At 42.2% G+C, this 19,010-nt stretch overlaps 1 protein-coding gene across 13 annotated transcripts in view; it reads right to left on the reverse strand.

Annotated features, from left to right (window-relative positions):
• The window catches only part of SRPK2 (SRSF protein kinase 2), a 239,700-nt gene that overhangs the window by 202,504 nt on the left and 18,186 nt on the right, over positions 1-19,010 (reverse strand). The window contains exons 1-2 of one of the 13 annotated variants that reach the window (XM_076006515.1): positions 12,255-14,110; positions 8,619-8,693 (exon numbers count right to left, since the gene is read on the reverse strand). The exons of the other annotated variants lie outside the window; for them this stretch is intronic. The gene's annotated coding sequence lies outside the window, so the exon portion shown is untranslated. Of the gene's footprint in view, positions 1-8,618; positions 8,694-12,254; positions 14,111-19,010 lie in introns of those variants that run through there. 13 annotated transcript variants of the gene reach the window in all.

Genomic DNA, 19,010 nt, shown 5'->3' on the forward strand with positions numbered 1-19,010 from the left:
TAAAATTAGTTCACTGTGTCAGAGTAGCCTATAGCACCAAATATAGCCACATAAAAATTTCCTCAAGAATGATTGCTATGCTCAAAGGAGACATTTTGTTGATCAGATATATACTCACAAAACAGCCCTCCACTGAAAAAAAAAAAATCAAAGAAATAATCAGAAAAAAGTAATGTTGGCCAGGTGTGGTGGCTAACACCTGTAATCCTAGCACTGGGGGAGGCCAAGGTGGGAGGACTGCTTGAGGTTGGGAGTTGGAGACCAGCCTGAGCAAAAGAGTGACCCTGTCTCTACCAAAATTAGAAAAATTAGCCAGGCATGGTGGCACGAACCTGTAGTCCCAGCTACTCGGGAGGCTGAGGCAGGAGAATTGCTTGAGCCCAGGAATTGGATGCCACTGCACTCTACCTGGGGCAACAGAGCAAGACTGTCTCAAAAACAAACAAACAAACAAAAAAAAAAAAAACAGGCTGGGCGTGGTAATCCTCACGCCTGTAATCCTAGCATTCTAGGAGGCTGAGCAAGCTGACGTCATGGCACTCTAGCCCGGGCAAGAGAGTGAGACTCTGTCTCAAACAAAAAAACAAGAACAGTAATGTCAAAACCAGCCAAAATAATATGTATGAAAAGTATATACTTATTAATATATCCTATTAGTTTTCAAAACATGACAATTCTGGGTCCTTAGCAGATTTTATCTAAGGTATTTGGGAGAAATGTTAAACATCAATTTTTTATAGCCAATTCCATTAGGAAAGAAGGAGGGGTGTTGGAAAATTACAGAAGAGTTCTCTCAGAGTCAAAGGAAAGGTTACAGATTCAGGTGCAACATGATTGGGACACTGTAGCCTCAGCCAGCCTCGACCATCTCATTTATTCCCTGTTCCTGGACAGCAGGGTCTCCAGTCACTCCACTCAGGATTCAAACTCCATGCTGCAGAACATTCTATAATGCACAGGACAGCCCTCCACCACCAAAACAAATTAGCTAGTCCAAATGCCAGTAGTGTTGAGGATGAGAAATCCTGTCTATAATCATTCTCCATTTTACTGATTACAAAAACAGGTTCAGAAAGATTAAGTGATTTCTGCCTCATCCACGTAACACAAGTGGCAAAGTTAGAATTCAAACCCAGTCTAAATCTGGAATCCACAATCATAACCATGATTAATGTTATTAATTATAATAAAGTAAAAAACTGAAACTAAAAATATATGCCACTAATAATAGCAACAAAAACTATTAAATACTAGTGATAAACCAAATAAAGAGCCATACATTGAAATTTATACAATGTTGCTCAAAGAAATTAAAGGCCTAAATAGACGTATTTTAACTTTTTTCTTTTTTTTTTTTTTTTTTTTTTTTTACTTTTGAAATAGAGATGGGGTCTCACTCTTGCTCAGGCTGGTCTCGAACTCCTGAGCTCAAGCAATCCTTCCACCTTGGCTCCCAGAATGCTAGGCATGAGCAACTGCACTCAGCCATAAATGTAGAGCTATTCTGTGCTCATAGAGCAAAAACTCAATACTGTTAAGATGGCAATTCTCCCCAGATTGGTCTATAGATTCAACGCAATCCCAATTAAAATCCAAGCACTTTTTTCTTTGTAGAAATTAACAACTTCAAAAAAGAACAAATTGGGAGAACATATGCCATCTGACTTCAAGAATTATTAAAACTACAGTAATCAAGACAGTGTGGTATTGGCATCAAATAAATGTATCAATGGAACAGAGTCCAGAAATAGAATACACATACATGGTCAATTAATTTTTGACAAAGGTACAAAGGCAATTCAGTGGAGAAAGAACAGTCTTTTCTAAAAACAGTGATGAGGCCCGGCACAGTGACTTAGGCCTGTAATCTAACAATTCTGAGAGGCTGAGACAGGAGGATGGCTTGAGCCCAGGAGTATGTGGATGCAGTGAGCTTTAATGGCACCACTATGCTTCTAACCTGGACAGCAGAATGAGACCCTGTCTCTAATCAATCCATCAATGAGAAACAAACAAAAACAGTGATGGAAAAATTGGATATTCATTTATTAAAAAATGAAATTTGACCCACATTTCATACCATGCACAAAAATTAGCACAAAATGGATTAAAGACCTAAAAGTGAAACCTAAAACTATAAAACATCTAAAGAAAACATAGAAGACAAACTTTGTGAACTCGGTTGGGCAAAGACTGCTTACCATCAATACTAAAACTCATACATTAACAAAAAAAAACAATGGGAAAGATACTCACATGGAGGTGGGGGACAAAAGAAAAAAGAAAAAAACAGAAAACTAGATTTCATTAAAATTAATGCTCTTCAAAATAAAATTGATGTTCTTCAAAAAACTGTCAGGAGAATGGAAAGACAAGCCACAGAATGGAAGAAAGTATTTATAAATCACATATTTGATAAAGGACTTGTATCCAGCAAATATGCCAAAATACTAACAAAGACTGACTACATCAAGTGCTGGAGAAGATGCAGAGGAACCAGCATTCTCATATATATAGCTGCTGAGAAGAAAAAATGGTAGAGCCACTTTGGAAAACACTTGGCACTCTCTTAAAGATATACCTACTACTATATGATCCAGCCATTCCACTCCTATCTCCCCAAGAGAAATTAAAGCTTATGTCCATATATAGACCTATACACAAATGTTTACTGCAGCTATTTGTAAAAGCTGCAAACTATAAACAACTCAAATGTCCATCAACAAATAACAAATATAAAGAACTTGTGGGCTAGGCGCAGTGGCTCTAATCCTAGCACTCTGAGAGGCTGAGGCAAGACCACTTGAGGTCAGGAGTTCAAGACCAACCTGAGCAAGAGCAAGACCCTGTCTCCACTAAAAATAGAAAAAAATTAGCCAGGTGTGGTGGCACGAGCCTGTAGTCCCTGCTACTTGGGAGGCCGAGGCAGGAGGATCATGATCCTCCTAAGAAGTTGGAGGCTGCAGTAAGCTATAATGACGCCACTTCACTCTAGCTCAGCAACAGAGTGAGACCCTGTCTCAAAAAATAAAAATAGGCCAGGTGCGGTGGCTCACGCCTGTAATCCTAGCACTCTGGGAGGCTGAGGCGGGCGGATTGCTCAAGGTCAGGAGTTCAAAACCAGCCTGAGCAAGAGCGAGACCCCATCTCTACTATAAATAGAAAGAAATTAACTGGCCAACTAACATATATATAGAAAAAATTAGCTGGGCATGGTGGCACATGCCTGTAGTCCCAGCCACTCAGGAGGCTAAGACAATAGAATCGCTTGAGCCCAGAAATTTGAGGTTGCTGTCAGCTAGGCTGATGCCACGGCACTCTAGCCTGAGCAACAAAGCAAGACTCTGTCTGAAAATAAATAAAAATTAAAAAGAAAAAAAAAGAAAACTTGTGACATCCATACAGTGGGATCCTACTTACAAATGAAAATGAAAATACTGAGATGCTGAACAAAATAGATAATCTCAAATAATTATGCTGAGTAAAAGCCAGAAACAAGAGGATACATGCAGTATGGCTCCATTTATATAAATTTTAGAAAATACAAAGTAATATAAAGAGACATAAGATCAGTGGCTGTCTAAAACTGTTTAGGGAGTGGGGAGAGAGAGGACAGGAGAAAAGGATTACAAAGTGACAGAAGAAACTTTTGAGGACCATGGATATGTTCATTATCAGGACTGTAGTGATGGTTTCACAGGTGTCAAATGTGTGCAGCTAACTGCGTGTCAATTATACCTCAATAAAGCTAGTCAATCCAAAATGAAAAAAAGCATATGCAGATGGTACAGAAATTATATCCACAAAATGAAAATAACAGGAATGCTGGTTCCTTTTCAACATCTTCATTTTTTAAATATGCCAACCAAAATTTCAACTAAAGAGAACATGAATCATTTATTTTTATATCTCATCTAATTCCATAAGGGTCTGCAATAGTATATAATAAAAGTAGAACAATAAGACCATTAAACAAGACAATAAAACTGTAGCCAATTAGAATCTGAGAACAATAATTTTCAAGAGACACTTGCAAAAAAAGAAAAGAAAGTTATCTGTAAATTTACCCTTTTCCTAAAGGTAAAACTAATTTTAATAATGTTTATCAAAATAACAGCTAATATCACTTCCATCTTCTACGATTTAACACAACTTACTTTATGTTCCCTCACTTTTCATATTCTTTATCCCATGTGTCAGGAGTTTGTTTCCATTTTCAGATTCCCATTCAGATTCTTTCTTTTCCTATTACTCCTGCCCTACGTCTGAAATCTCACCAACTCAAATCATTTCTGGAATAAGGCTGAATGCAAATTAACTGCTCCTAGCTCACCTCGCATCCTCCAATCTTTCATTCTAATGCATTCTGAACAATTCTTTTTGAAGTAGCTTTCCCAGTGTCACTCTCCTGATGAAGAATCTTAGAACAGCTATATATTACTGACAAAAGTTGAAGCTCTAACAAGACATCAAGACCTTCCATAGCCTGCTCTTGCCCAGCCCTTCTTGTATCCCCACTTCCTGCATCACACACCCTGGATTCCTTGCAATTTGGGCTCAGAATCCCTGGGGTTGGGGACAAAGAATTTGTAGCCCAGATGAATATTACACACACTAAGATTGAAAACCTACTGGTACAATAAAGGCCCTTTCATAACATTTCCTTTGTGTGGCTCCCTGGTCTCATCTCCGGACATTCCCTCCACAAGGTCACTAAATTCAAGACATAACCAAACGGCTTTGGAATCCACTCTGTTCTCACTCAACTCCATGCCTCCTTACGCACACTGCTCTTTTTTCACTGTACACTCTCCCTAATTTTGTCATTCTCCTCCCATGTAGCCCCACATACCCAACTATGGATTTGACCTGGGTGTGGAAAAGCAGATAAGCTTCAGATAAACAAGGAAGGATAATAAAATGGGATACATAAAAGTGTAGAATGGGAAAAGGGTGAACAGAGCCAAAAAAGAGGCAAGGGAATAAACTGCTGGGCTGGGGTCCAGATACCAATGTGCTACGGGCCTGAAAAATTTTTCTCTTAAGCCGTAATCTGTTCTCAAGGTGCCCTGTGAGTAGGATGTGTTCACAAGTAAATAAATAACAGTCTGTAGGGACGGGTAAGAGAGATGGTTAAGGAAGGTGAGTAGAAGCCTTTGAGGAGGACCTGAACGTCTTGGCTTGAATGGCAAACATGTGTCAATTTTGTCATTATAAAGATGAACACAATATTTTAGCAGTAACAAAGTCTTAAAAATGGGATAGGGGCCGGGCGTGGTGGCTCACGCCTGTAATCCTAGCACTCTGGGAGGCCGAGGTGGGCGGATTGCTCGAGGTTGGGAGTTCGAAACCATCCTGAGCGAGACCCCGTCTCTACTAAAAAAATAGAAAGAAATTAATTGACCAACTAAAAATATATATATACAAAAAATTAGCCGGGCGTGGTGGCGCATGCCTGTAGTCCCAGCTACTCGGGAGGCTGAGGCAGGAGGATCACTTGAGCCCAGGAGTTTGAGGTTGCTGTGAGCTAGGCTGACGCCACGGCACTCACTCTAGCCAGGGCAACAAAAGTGAGACTCTGTCTCAAAAAAAAAAAAAAAAAAAAAAAATGGGATAGGGTGAAGGCCAGAAGGTCTGTAGAAATTTGTGTGTTCAGTTGTTGAATTCTCTAGCAGAACATCGGCTCCTTGAGGAAAGAACCCTTATTCATATACCCTTTAATTTCCTACACACATTTTCTGACTCACTCTGAGTACATTTCCATTTTAGCATTTTGTATTTCAAAACCCTGCTCAATTAAACAGGATTAGCAAATGCTGATTATGAGTCCCCATTTTTCATAAATCTATACCTCTTAGTTTACAATGTCACATCATGCATGGCTGAAGTCCCAGCTATTCAGGAAGCTGAGGCAGGATGATCACCTGAGCCCAGGAGTTCAAGTCCAGCATGGGCAACACAGCAAAGCCCTACCTCAAAAAACAATAATAATAAATAAGAATACAATCAAATGTGTGGAGTAAAAAATAATAATAATAATAATAATAATAATAAATAAGAAAATAAACAAAAAAGAACAATGTCACATCATTCTATTTTTCAAGAGCATTCTCACCAGAAGTTAGCAAATGTTTTCTGCAAAGATCCAGAAAGTAAACACCTTAGGCTTTGCATGCAATATGGTCTCTGTGTCAACTACTCAATTCTGCCACTGGAATAAAGAAGCATATAGACCATATGTAAACAAAATGAATGTGACTGTGTCAAAAAAACTTTATAGATATGGAAATTGGAATTTCCTGTAGTTTTCATGTCACAAAATAGTCTTCTTTTGAATTGTTCCAATCATTTAAAAATGTAAAAACTATCTTACCTCGCAGGCTATACACACAGGTGGCAAGTTATATCTGGCCAGCAAGCCACAGTTTGCAGACCCTTGCTCTACACTCTAAAGTTCGACTATACAACCCTTCCATATAACCCTTCCATTATTCCATATTTCCAAAGCACCAAAATTAACTTTATTTGCAAGTTTTTCTGCTAAGCAGCAACTGTGTGATGGCCTTTGGGAAATAAACAATTAAGCATTTTTTTTAATTTAAATTCATCATTTCACCTACATTCAGACTTAAAAAGAAAATTTGATTATCTAGTTTCTGATTTAAAACACTGAAGGAAGGAGAGGAGGATTTTAAGTAGTTGTGTAAATGGCACAAAGAACAATGAGCACTGTTATACTGATGTCAAATGTAAAAAGCGTCCATCATGAGGAATCTCAATTCTCAGTCCCAAAGTTCTCTCCCACAGATTCAGAAACTAAGTGAAAACTAAACTGTAGCTTTCAAGTTTGATAATCAGATATCCTAAACTCATTCTCACATTTTAAAGAAATGCACAAGACAAGATAAGCACTGCCTGGTTATTCCAATTATACAAAGTATCTAAAGTAGTCAAACTCAGAAACAGAAAACAGAATGACAATTACCAGGGGCTGGGGGAGGGGGAAAGGAGAGCAGCTGATATAATGAGTACAGAGTTTCAGTTTTACAAGCTGAAAAAGTTTTACAGATGCTGCATGATGAAAATGCATACAGTTAACATTACTTGTACTATATACTTAGAAACTGTTAAGATGGTATACATTGTTATGTTTTTATTATGATAAAAACATAAGATTATTTCTTATAGATGACAGAAAACTGTCTCTGAAACCAATATAGTACCTGGTGAAAAATGTTTAATAAGGGTGTGGTTCCTAAAGGTACAATTTGGGATGATGAAAAAGTTCTGGAGATGGATAGCAGTAATGAGTTGCAACATACGAATGAACTTAATGCCACTCAACTATATGGTTAAAATTGTAAATTTTATGTTATGTATACTTTACCATAATTTTCAGAAGGTTTACAAAACACTATTATGGCTTCAGGCCAGGCGTGGTGGCTCATGCCTTGTAATCCCAGCACTCTGGGAGGCTGAGGAGGGCGGACTGCTCAAGGTCAGGTGTTCGAAACCAGCCTGAGCAAGAGTGAGACCCCGTCTCTACTATAAATAGAAAGAAATTAATTGACCAACTAAAAATATATATACAAAAAATTAGCCGGGCATGGTGGCGCATGCCTGTAGTCCCAGCTACTCGGGAGGCTGAGGCAGTAGATCGCTTGAGCCCAGGAGTTTGAGGTTGCTGTGAGCTAGGCTGATCCCACGGCACTCACTCTAGCCTGGGCAACAAAGTGAGACTCTGTCTCATAGATAGACAGACAGACAGACAGACAGACAGACAGATAGACAGACAGACAGACAGACAGACCACTGCTATGGTTTCAAATAGCTTTATAAAAGGAGGTTTCATGTAGGTCATTTGCAAGAGTTTTAAACTACTAATATTAAGAAAGACCAGGTGTGACACCTCGCACAACTAATTCTACGCTAAGACATCTCAAAGGTCTCAACTACTCATGAAAGATACAGTTATAGCAAAATTAGAAATTTTCCCTGAAAACAGAAACCAAAACATTTTTAAATCAGTACATACAGATAACATATAACATTAATACTGATATTAATATAACTGCTTAGCAAACTTAATAAGCCACTATTTGGTAAACAATGTCTTTGAAATATTTTCTAACTAGTCTAGTTCTGTACAATCAGGTGGTATGCTTTAAAAAAGAAAAAGTTTTAGGCCAGGCGCGGTGGCTCACACCTGTAATCCTAGCACTCTGGGAGGCCGAGGCGGGAGGATTGCTCGAGGTCAGGAGTTTGAAACCAGCCTGAGCAAGAGCGAGACCCCGTCTCTACTATAAATAGAAAGAAATTAATTGGCCAACTAATAGACATAGAAAAAAAAAAAATCAGCCAGGCATGGTGGCGCATGCCTGTAGTCTCAGCTACTTGGGAGGCTGAGGCAGGAGGATCGCTTGAGCCCAGGAGTTTGAGGTTGCTGTGAGCTAGGCTGATGCCACGGCACTCACTCTAGCCGAGGCAACAAAGTGAGACTCTGTCTCAAAAATAAATAAATAAATAAAAATAAAAAGTTTCATTTACAGAAATATATCAGAGCCTGACAAGAATCAGAGGGAGAGAGTAATAAGAGTAGCATTAAACTACTACCATACCTTAATACTCTACAGGTATTCATATCAGGGATCCTTCATAAACATCCATGTGAAATTCCTAGGGTCAAGTACTGGCTAAAACCCAGAAAACAGAGACAGGATAGACACTATTAACATGAAGAAAAGAGTCTTAAAATTACTATTTAGTAAGTAGTGCCTGTCCTAATAATGTGCAGGTGTTACACTAAATATATCACATGGATTCTTACTTAATCCTCACAATAACCCCATGGGTAGCTACTATAATTAATCTCATTTAATAAATGAGGAAACTGAGGCACAGATGGTATCAACAACATGTTCAAGTTACACAGTTATTATACAGCAGGATTGGGGTAAGAAGCCACATCTATCAGCAAAGCCTATACCACTGAAGTTTACAGAGCCCATTTTATAATATGTGCTTTATCTATTTGCTATCACCTTTTGCTACGGTTTGAATGCTTGTCCCTCTGAAACTCATGCTGAAACTTAATCCCCAATGTGGCAGTATGGAGAGGTGAGGAATTTAAGAGGTAACTGGGTCAGAAGGGCACTGTCCTCATGATTAGATTAATCCACTAATGGATTAATGGGTTATTGTGGGAGTGGGGCTGGTAGCTTTATACGAAGAGAGACCTGAGTGAGCACACTCAGCCACCTCGCCATGTGATGCCCTGTGCCACCTCTGGACTCTGCAGTCACATTACCAGACGAGGCCCTACCCCCACCTGGGACTTCCCAGACTCTAGAACTATAAGATATAAATTCCTTTCCTTTATAAATTAACCAGTCTCAGGTATTGTTATAGCAACAGAAAACAGACAAAGACACCCTTGATAATCTACTGTGAAGTAGACTGGGCAGTTATGATCCTATTTTCCTAGAGAAAACAGGTTCAGGGAGGACAGAGCACACCCTCCCTAGGGAGCAAGCACAGAGCTGGGTTTGGAACCCACTGTTTTTCCTCCTCAATAGACTTGATCAGTGTGGTGGTTTCAAGAATATGTAAACAAATTACTTAATTTGCTTCTCTTCAAAGGGCAGAACCTAAACTCTCCCTAAGTGTGGGTTGTGCTCAGTTAACTCCCTTCTAACAAATCACTGTGGCCAAGTGAGACCTCTGAGGGTGGGCCACAGAAAGCGAGTGCTTCCTCCCTGCTCCCTCTGGACACGGCAGGACATGCTGTGACGGCAATCCAGGAGAGGGCCACATGGTGCCAACCAAGGCCTCCTGCCAAAGCTGGGAAAGGGGTCTTCCAGGCCGGCCAGCCTTCAAAATGACTGCAACCCTGAGCAGAAGAACCACCCTGCTAAGCTGCTTCCAAATTCCTAACCCACAGAAACTATGAGATGGTAAACGTTTATTGCATTAAAACACTGCATTTCACAGTAATTCATTACACAGTAATAAACAGCTAACCCAACTAGGAAAGAAAATACACACACACATTCCCCTGCATGTGACCAACACCTTGCCATGTAAATTACCAGTGGAGCAGAATGAAGGCTCTGCAGGTCATCTCTTAACAGAAACTGTGTGACCTGGAACAAGGGGCAATCTCTCAGACTCAGTTTTGTCATCTCTAATATGACAAACAATAGCTTCTTCATTTTAAATACTCTCCCCATTTGACTATAATCTCTCCATTAACCTTACCTTAGTGTCACCATGAGGAGTAAATGGAATAGTATGTCTAGCACCTGGCATGGTGCCCAACATAAAGGTTCAGTAAATGTTCGCTATTACTAATCTCATTTCTTTAATCTGCCCTCCACTAGCAGCCTCCCCAGATTTATAACCATGCTTTAAAATTCCCAGCAGGGAGCACCCCCATCATTCCCCTAAGTTTCCCAACAGCCTTTTCTTACTGGCCTTCATTTACTCTGCTGCTGAATCCGACACTGATCTAAAACACAGTCCCTCCTTTGGCTCCCAGAGAATGAACTAACACGGTTCCCTCCTGATCTCTGCTGCAGCTGCTCCTTCTCCCCAACCCCTTCAAACTGGAGTTAGCCTCAAAGTTACCTCCTTGGTCCTCTTCTCTTTTCAATTGGCACAGCCTCAATGGCAGCCTATTTGTGGATGACTCCCTGGCTCCCACATGTATCTCACAGCTGCTACCTCTCATCTGAGTCACAGATCCCAGTCTCTCCAGCTCAGTATCTCCATATGAATGTCCCATGAGTACCTCCAATTCAGCAAACCTGGATTCTCTGCCTCTCCCTTACCCTTTCCCAGTTCTTCCCCATGCTCCTTGTGTCTATTAACAGACCACAATCTCCAAAGTCATTGAGGATAAGAGTCCAAAGTTATATTAAAACCCTCCTCCTTCTGCTGTCAACAAATCTATTAGGCGCTGTGTGGGGTGCCAGGGATACATGGCAAGCGGGACATGACTGTCCCCCAAAACCCCCCCGTCCTGCATGCTCCTAATCAACCACCAAGTCCTGATGATTCTAGCTGTGAGCATGCATGCGTGCACGCACACACGTCCAACCCCACCATTCCATCCTACCACAACCACCCATCCTCTCACTTAAGAAAGTTTCTCTCCAGATCTTCAATCTCTGCCCCCACCTCAATCCATCCTCCACACAGTTACCAGTTATCCTTCCCAAGCAGGTGATCATGCTCCTCAAAATTCAGCAATGGTTCCCGCAGGTTGAAGAGAAAGTCAGAATTCCCTAACACGACCTTGATGGTGCTTCCTGATTTTTCTACTGGAGTCTCCTTCTGTAACCTGCTGTACATACTCCATGTGTACACTGAGACATTCAGGACACCTCCCTCTTTTCCTAACACTCATGCCTCTGTTTACCTGCTATTGCCTCAGAACATCATGTCATCTACACAAAGTCCCTAGGTTATCAGAATTAACTGGTCCTTCCCCTAATTTCACACAGCAAAATGTGTGCACCTCTATTTGTTAACATTCCACTTTATATCACTGTTAGTTGTTTACCTACCTACATTTGAGAGTAGGTCATAAATCCCTCACTGCCACTAATTAGCTGGGCAATCCTAAATCAGTGCGTTATTAAAGGTTTGGTTTTCCCATCAGTAAAATGAAAAGATTAGATTAAGTAATTGCTAAGGAGCTCCCAACCCCCAAGTTTCATAAGGATGACTCATTTACCTTTGAAAAAGGCAGGACAGCACAGTTGTAAGCTTAGACCTGGTATTTTGAATCTCAGCTCTACAACCTATCAGCTCTCGACAATGGGTCTGCTATTTATCATTTCTGTGCCTCAGTTCCTCATCTGTAAAATGAGGATAATAACAGTGTTACCTGTTAAAATTCTTTTTCTCTTTTTTTTATGGTTCTCAGATGCCACTTTAATCAAGTTTTGCACTAAACAGTGATGGGGGTGGAAGATGGGGACTGTTTTCAAGCAAATTCAGCAGGCACATGTTCCTCCCTGCTTGAAGATGAACAGAACAGCAAGGGCTTCCAAGAACAGGAAAATACTGTCCTTCTCTGGAGAATCCCACTCCTGAGCGAATAGGACAGGATTTCAGGAATAACGATCACAAGGACAAGACAAACTAGTGAAGGGAGCTGGGTAGATTTTTTAATTCTTCCCAGTGCCAACTAGAACTAGACAGATAGGTATCCCTCCTAAAGGCAACAGCCAAATCCCAGCAACACCCACTTGAGGCCACAATGCCTGCCCACGAAGACCAGCAGCCAACGTTCATTTCATAGCACTCCTCCCTCCAGGCAGTGCGCCCACAGGCTCAGAAGCCTGAGCACTTATGGCCACCTTACAGCAGATGCTGCCTTCAAGGCCAGGACCCTCAAGGGCCTTCCTCTTCACTGCCCCCCACCCCCCAGCCGCTGCTGTGTCTGCCTGGCCATAAAGGACCAGCTGGCATATGTGTGACTGTGAGGTGTGGGACGGGTCAGAATAAGCAACAAAGCAAAGTAGATATGGGTGTGGGGCTGAGTCAACATGGTGGGAAGACTAGTCATGGCCCACAGCAGAACCACAGGGCTCCGAGTCCTCCATTAATCTTATCAGGACGGTTTCTGTCCAGGACAGCTTTAGGGGAAAATTCCAGCTTGTCCTAAAGGCTCACCCCTGGGTGTGTTCTCTGCCTCACAGTTCATCCAGTTTGTGATCCTCTGGGGCACTCTGACATGCTCTTTCCCTACTCCACAGGCTGATGAGCCTTTCCTCCCATGAAGCACTCCAGGTTGTGAACCTTAAGCCCTGACCACAAAGGCCACAGGGACTGTCACTTAGGGATCGGAGGTATATGGCACAAAGTCCAAAGCACAGGCCACAGGACATCAGGCAGCCTGGCAAGATGTACTGAGCATCCACCCCATGCAGAGCAATGCAAGAGGTGGTACCTTACTTGACCCAACAGCTGGGTCCCTGAAACAATCCACGGTCCAGTCCACACACTTGGCCTGCTCTCTGGGAGCATGGACTTCACAGCTACCAGAGGCCTGCTCCTGTTATTTTTTTTAAGACAGCTTTAGTCATTTATAATTCACATTATCAGACAATCCACCCAATTAAAGTATACAACTTAATGACTTACTATAATATATTCACAGAGTTGTATAATCACTACCACAAACAACTGCAGCATATTTTCATCACCCCAAAAAGAAATACATACTCATCAACAGGCACTCCCCATTTACCTCACGCTACCAGCCCTACGCAACCATGAGTCTACTGTTTCTATGGATCTGTCTATTCCAGACATTCCACCTAAGTGGAATGATATAATACATGGTCTCTTATGACTGACTTCTTTCACTTAGCATAATGTTTTCAAGGTACAACCATGTCGTAGCATGCAACAGTACTTCATTCTTTTAACTATCAAATAATATTCCATTGTAAGGACATACTGCATTTTGTTTATGTATTCATCAACTGATAGACATTTGGACTGTTTCCACCTGGCAATTATGAACAATACTGCTCTTTCAGTTTTAAGTAATAGAAACTCCAACTCAACCTGGCTTAAGCAAATAACTGAAAGTTCAGCAAGTAACCCCTTGCTTCAGACACAGCAGAGTCAGGGTTTAAACATCATGAGGACTGAGTTTCTCTCTACCTCTTGGCAAGGCTCCACTGTCCATTTTCAGGAAGTGCTTGGTGACAAAATGGTTCAGTAACTCCATTTCACATCCTCTCCATTCAAGCCTACATGAAAAAGCAAAAGTCTCTTCCAGCCGGACGCGGTGGCGCGCGCCTGTAGTCCCAGCTACTCGGGAGGCTGAGACGGGAGGATCGCTTGAGCCCAGGAGTTCTGGGCTGTAGTGCGCTATGCCGATCGGGTGTCCGCACTAAGTTCGGCATCAATATGGTGACCTCCCGGGAGCGGGGGACCACCAGGTTGCCTAAGGAGGGGTGAACCGGCCCAGGTCGGAAACGGAGCAGGTCAAAAAAAACTCCCGTGCTGATCAGTAGTGGGATCGCGCCTGTGAATAGCCACTGCACTCCAGCCTGGGCAACATAGCGAGACCCCGTCTCTAAAAAAAAAAAAAAAAAAGTCTCTTCCAGATCTCACAAAAAAGCCTTGGGATTAGCTCTGGGTGGGCTCTCTGACTAGCCAGCAAGTGGAAAGCACTAACTAAAATAGGTCATGTTCCATCCCAGAGTGCAGGGAAACTAGGAAGAAACCCAAACAATGTGAACCAAACATATATGAGAGATAATCCACATATAAAAACTGAGGCCCAGCCGGCCATGGTGGCTCACAGCTATAATCCTAGCACTATGGGAGGTTGAGGCAGGAGGACCACTGGAGCTCAGCACTTCAAGGTTACAGTGAGTTATGATTGTGCCACTGTACTCCAGCTCAGAGAGTGAGACGCTGTCTCTTAAGGGAAAAAAAAAAAGAAAAAACGTTGAAGAGAGTAAAGTTACAAAGCTTAGGATCCTCTAAACTGTGGTCCTCAAACCCCATGCCATGGCCTGGGTCCGGTCTCTAGCCTGTTAGGAACCAGCCCTGCATCACCACCTGAGCTCCGATTCCCATCCCCTAACCCCACCCCCACGGAAAAATCATCCTCCATGAAACTCAGGAACTGGGCCACACAGGAGGTGAGCAGTGAGAAAGCAAAGCTTCATTATCAGTATTTACAGCCGCTCCCCATCACTGGCATCACCGCCTGCCTGCCTCCCACCTCCACCCTGTCCATGGAAAAATTGTCTACCATGAAACTGGTCACTGGTGCCAAAAAGGCTGGGGAGTGCTGCTCTAAGAGGTATACTTATCTGATCACTAAGACACTGGAGATAGTGGGCATCAGTAGAACCAAGAGAAAGACTATTACTGGTCATGCAGGTGCTGATTACCATATAAAGAATATTTAAAGACTTAGCTTTGCAGCTACTAAAAAGTAAAAGAAAAAAATTAAGATTTTAAACCTGAGGTAGAAAACATGGTTATACCTTTTGTTAAAACTGTCTTTCTATATTCTAAGATTTTCTACATTAAGCACCTTCTGTCTTACTCCTATATATGCACATGATAAAACAGTACAGAACAATGTGACAAGTTAAAAAGGGTCTCCATTCAAAGAATGGGAATACATTTCACTTTTTTTTTTTTTTTTTTTTTTGAGACAGAGTCTCGCTTTGTTGTCCAGGCTAGAGTGAGTGCCGTGGCGTCAGCCTAGCTCACAGCAACCTCAAACTCCTGGGCTCGAGCGATCCTTCTGCCTCAGCCTCCCGAGTAGCTGGGACTACAGGCATGCGCCACCATGCCCGGCTAATTTTTTATATATATATATATCAGTTGGCCAATTAATTTCTTTCTATTTATAGTAGAGACGGGGTCTTGCTCTTGCTCAGGCTGGTTTTGAACTCCTGACCTTGAGCAATCCGCCCACCTCGGCCTCCCAAGAGCTAGGATTACAGGCGTGAGCCACCGCGCCCGGCCCCATTTCACTTTTTATTCCTAGCAGTGAAGGGAAGAGTTAAAAATTAAGGTTCTTGTGATGATGTCTCTTCTAGGACTAGAAACTTTATCTTCTGTATCAGTCCCAAACGAGCTTCCAAAGACCACTGAATCAGAATCTAGGACTCTACGCCAGCACTCTAAGCCTCAGGATGACTAAGGCACTAAATAGACAAATGACTTTCATCAAGTAACCATGCTCCTTCAGTGGAAATAAGGAACAGTTCAGGGTAGTGTTTTGGTTTTTTTTTAGACTGTCTCACCCTAGGTAGAGGGCAGTAGCGTCATCATACCTCACTGCAGACTCAAACTCCTGGGCTCAGGTGATCCTCCTGCCTCAGCCTCCTGAATAACTGGGACTACAGGTTTCCAGCCAGCTAATTTTTCTATTTTTAGTAGAGACCAGATCTCACTCTTGCTCAGGCTGGTTTCCAACTCCTGACCTCAAGCAATCCTTCCACCTTGACTCCCAAGAGTGCTAGGATTACAGGCCTGAGCCAATGTGCCCAGCCTCGGGCAGTAGATTTTAAACTGTGTCGCAAGAAGCTGCCTTGAGAGCCCTTCAGTGGACGTGGGAAAGGCCAGGCAGCAAGGACCAACCTCTCACCTGACAAGTCTCCCAGAGTGGAGCCACTTGTTCCACTTTACATATAACAGAGTTCTACATGAGATATTATGTAAAAAGCATTCTGCTGCTACAATGGCTGGAAAACACTGGTCTGGGTGTTCTCTAAAGTCCCCACTCCACAGATCCTCAGATCCACAGCCATATGCAGTATATGTTGTCTGTGAAAGGTAGTCAATTTTACATTAATTCTACAATTAACACTCAGACCACATCAACCGGGATCCCACTCCTCAAAAAAAACTATCAATGGGATAGTCTAGATAGAAATGATCAACAAGGCTGGGTGTGGTGGGATTACATGCCTGTAATCCTAGCACTCTAGGAGGCCTAGGCAGGAGGATCGCTCAAGGTCAGGAGTTCGGAACCAGCCTGAGCAAGAGACCCCATCGCTACTAAAAATAGAAAGAAAGTAATCGGCCAACTAAAATATGTAGAAAAAATAAGCCGGGCATGGTGGCACATGCCTGTAGTCCCAGCCACTTGGGAGGCTGAGGCAGGAGGATCGCTTGAGCCCAGGAGTTTGAGGTTGCTGTGAGCTAGGCTGACACCACGGCAGTGTCAGGGCAACAGAGACTCTGTCTCAAAAAAAAAGAAATGATCAACAAGATAAGATTCCCTATGCAACTGACTGCAAGAACTAGCCCGCAGCACAAACAGTGGTGACAACCTTTGTACCCTAATGCCAGAAGCAATGACCAAATGAAGCCCTCAGGCACAGAAGGAAGGACTGCCAAGAACCAGGAATCTCTTTTAGTGCATTGTCCATCTTATCTCTACTACATCTCAATTAAACTTTTGCTTCCCCACTGTGTGACTCCTAGCTCAAAGTCTTCTTTACCCTTTCTTCCACCCTATCTACTAAACCTGCCCAGCATGCACACTCCACCCAGGACACAGCTACTAAATTTCAGCAGCATACAGTATATCAGCTAAGGTGAATGACAGTCGTGTGTGTTACAACATGCCCAAGTTTAAAGCATCCCACTCTGGGAGGCTGAGGCGGGCAGATTGCTCGAGGTCAGGAGTTCGAAACCAGCCTGAGCAAGAGCAAGATCCCGTCTCTACTATAAATAGAAAGAAATTAATTGGCCAACTAATATATATAGAAAAAAATTAGCCGGGCATGGTGGCATATGCCTGCAGTCCCAGCTACTTGGGAGGCTGAGGCAAAAGGATTGCTTGAACCCAGGAGTTTGAGGTTGCTGTGAGCTAGGCTGACGCCACGGCACTCACTTTAGCCTGGGCAACAAAGCAAGACTCTGTCTCTGCAGAAAAAAAAAAAAAAAAAAAAAAAAAAAAAAAAAAAAAAGACTCTGTCTCTAAATAAATAAATAAAGCATCCAACGGTATCATCCAGATGTCTTCTCTTGTTCCTATCCTCTTAGGCCCACATAAAAGTATTCACATTAATAATCTGTTGAAGAGATATTGGAAACAAATGCACTCTGGAGTTGATAATCCAGTTATTAATCTTAAAGACTTAACTTGCAAAGCTATTTGAGTATATAGATAGATATATATATTTTTTGAGACAGTTTCTCAACTCTGTTGCCTGAGATAGAGTGCCATGGTGTCAGCCTAGCTCACAGCAACCTCAAACTCCTGGGCTCAAGCGATCCTCCTGCCTCAGCCTCCCGAGTAACTGGGACTACAGGCATGCACCACCATGCCCAGCTAATTTTTTCTATATATTTTAAGTTGTGCAGATAATTTCTATTTGTTTTAGTAGAGACAGGGTCTCACTCTTGCTCAGGCTGGTCTCGAACGCCTGAGCTCAAATGATTCGCCACGCCTCTGCCTCCCAGAGTGCAACAGGTGTGACCCACCGCACCCAGCCAACTATAAAGATATTGAACTTAATTCAAATATTGATGGCAAGACATCTACATTACATACACATATTTTTTATAAATTTTTTTTTTTGAGACAGAGTTTCACTCTGTTGGCCAGGCAAGAGTGCCATGGCATCAGCCTACTCACAGCAACCTCAAACTCCTGGGCTCAAGCGATCCTCCTGCCTCAGCCTCCCAAGTAGCTGAGACTATAGGCATACGCCACCACGTCTGGCTAATTTTTTCTATATATTTTTAGTTGTCCAGCTAATTTCTATTCTTTTTTTTTTTTTTTCGGTAGTAGAGATGAGGTCTCGCTCTTGCTCAGGTTGGTCTCAAACTCCTGACCTCAACCTATCCTCCCACCTCCGGCCTCCCAGAGTGCTAGGATTACAGGCATGAGCCACCGCTCCCCACTTACATAAACATCTTATAGGATTTATCTGGTCAGGCTAAGAACTCAGCATAAAGTATTATATATTCCTAAATATAAGTCAAGGTCTTTTCCCAAAACTTATCCTAAAAAATGAGGTCCTTTCCTGATAGTCCAGTCCTTACAAAGACTTTCCTGTGATAAGCCATTCTCTCAATTACCTTATTTTTTAACACAGTAAGACAAAAAAGGGAAGGGGAGAAGGGGAAATGAACCATCAGGATTACAGTAATGCTGGACCTGATGACAGATGTAAGAAACTGTGCCCTGTGTAATGTGAGAGAGAAAGAACACAGCTTAGTGGAGTCCTCACCACCTGACTGAAAACTGTTTGAAAGGTGAAAGAACTAAAAAAGTCTGAAATTGCTTTAATCGATACTACTTTGGAGGTCTTAGAGACATCAACCCAATAAAGTCAATTTAAAAGAAGCAAGTAGTCAGGCACAGTATAATCCCAGCATCTCGGGAGGCTGAGGCAAGAAGACCACTTGAGGTCAGGAGTTCAAGACCAGCCTAGGCAACATAGTGAGACCCCATCTCTACAAAAAACAGAAAAATGAGCCGGGTGTGGTGGCACATGCTTGCA

Source organism: Microcebus murinus, chromosome 9, assembly GCF_040939455.1.
Source record: "Microcebus murinus isolate Inina chromosome 9, M.murinus_Inina_mat1.0, whole genome shotgun sequence".
Classification (NCBI taxonomy): Eukaryota; Metazoa; Chordata; class Mammalia; order Primates; family Cheirogaleidae; genus Microcebus; species Microcebus murinus.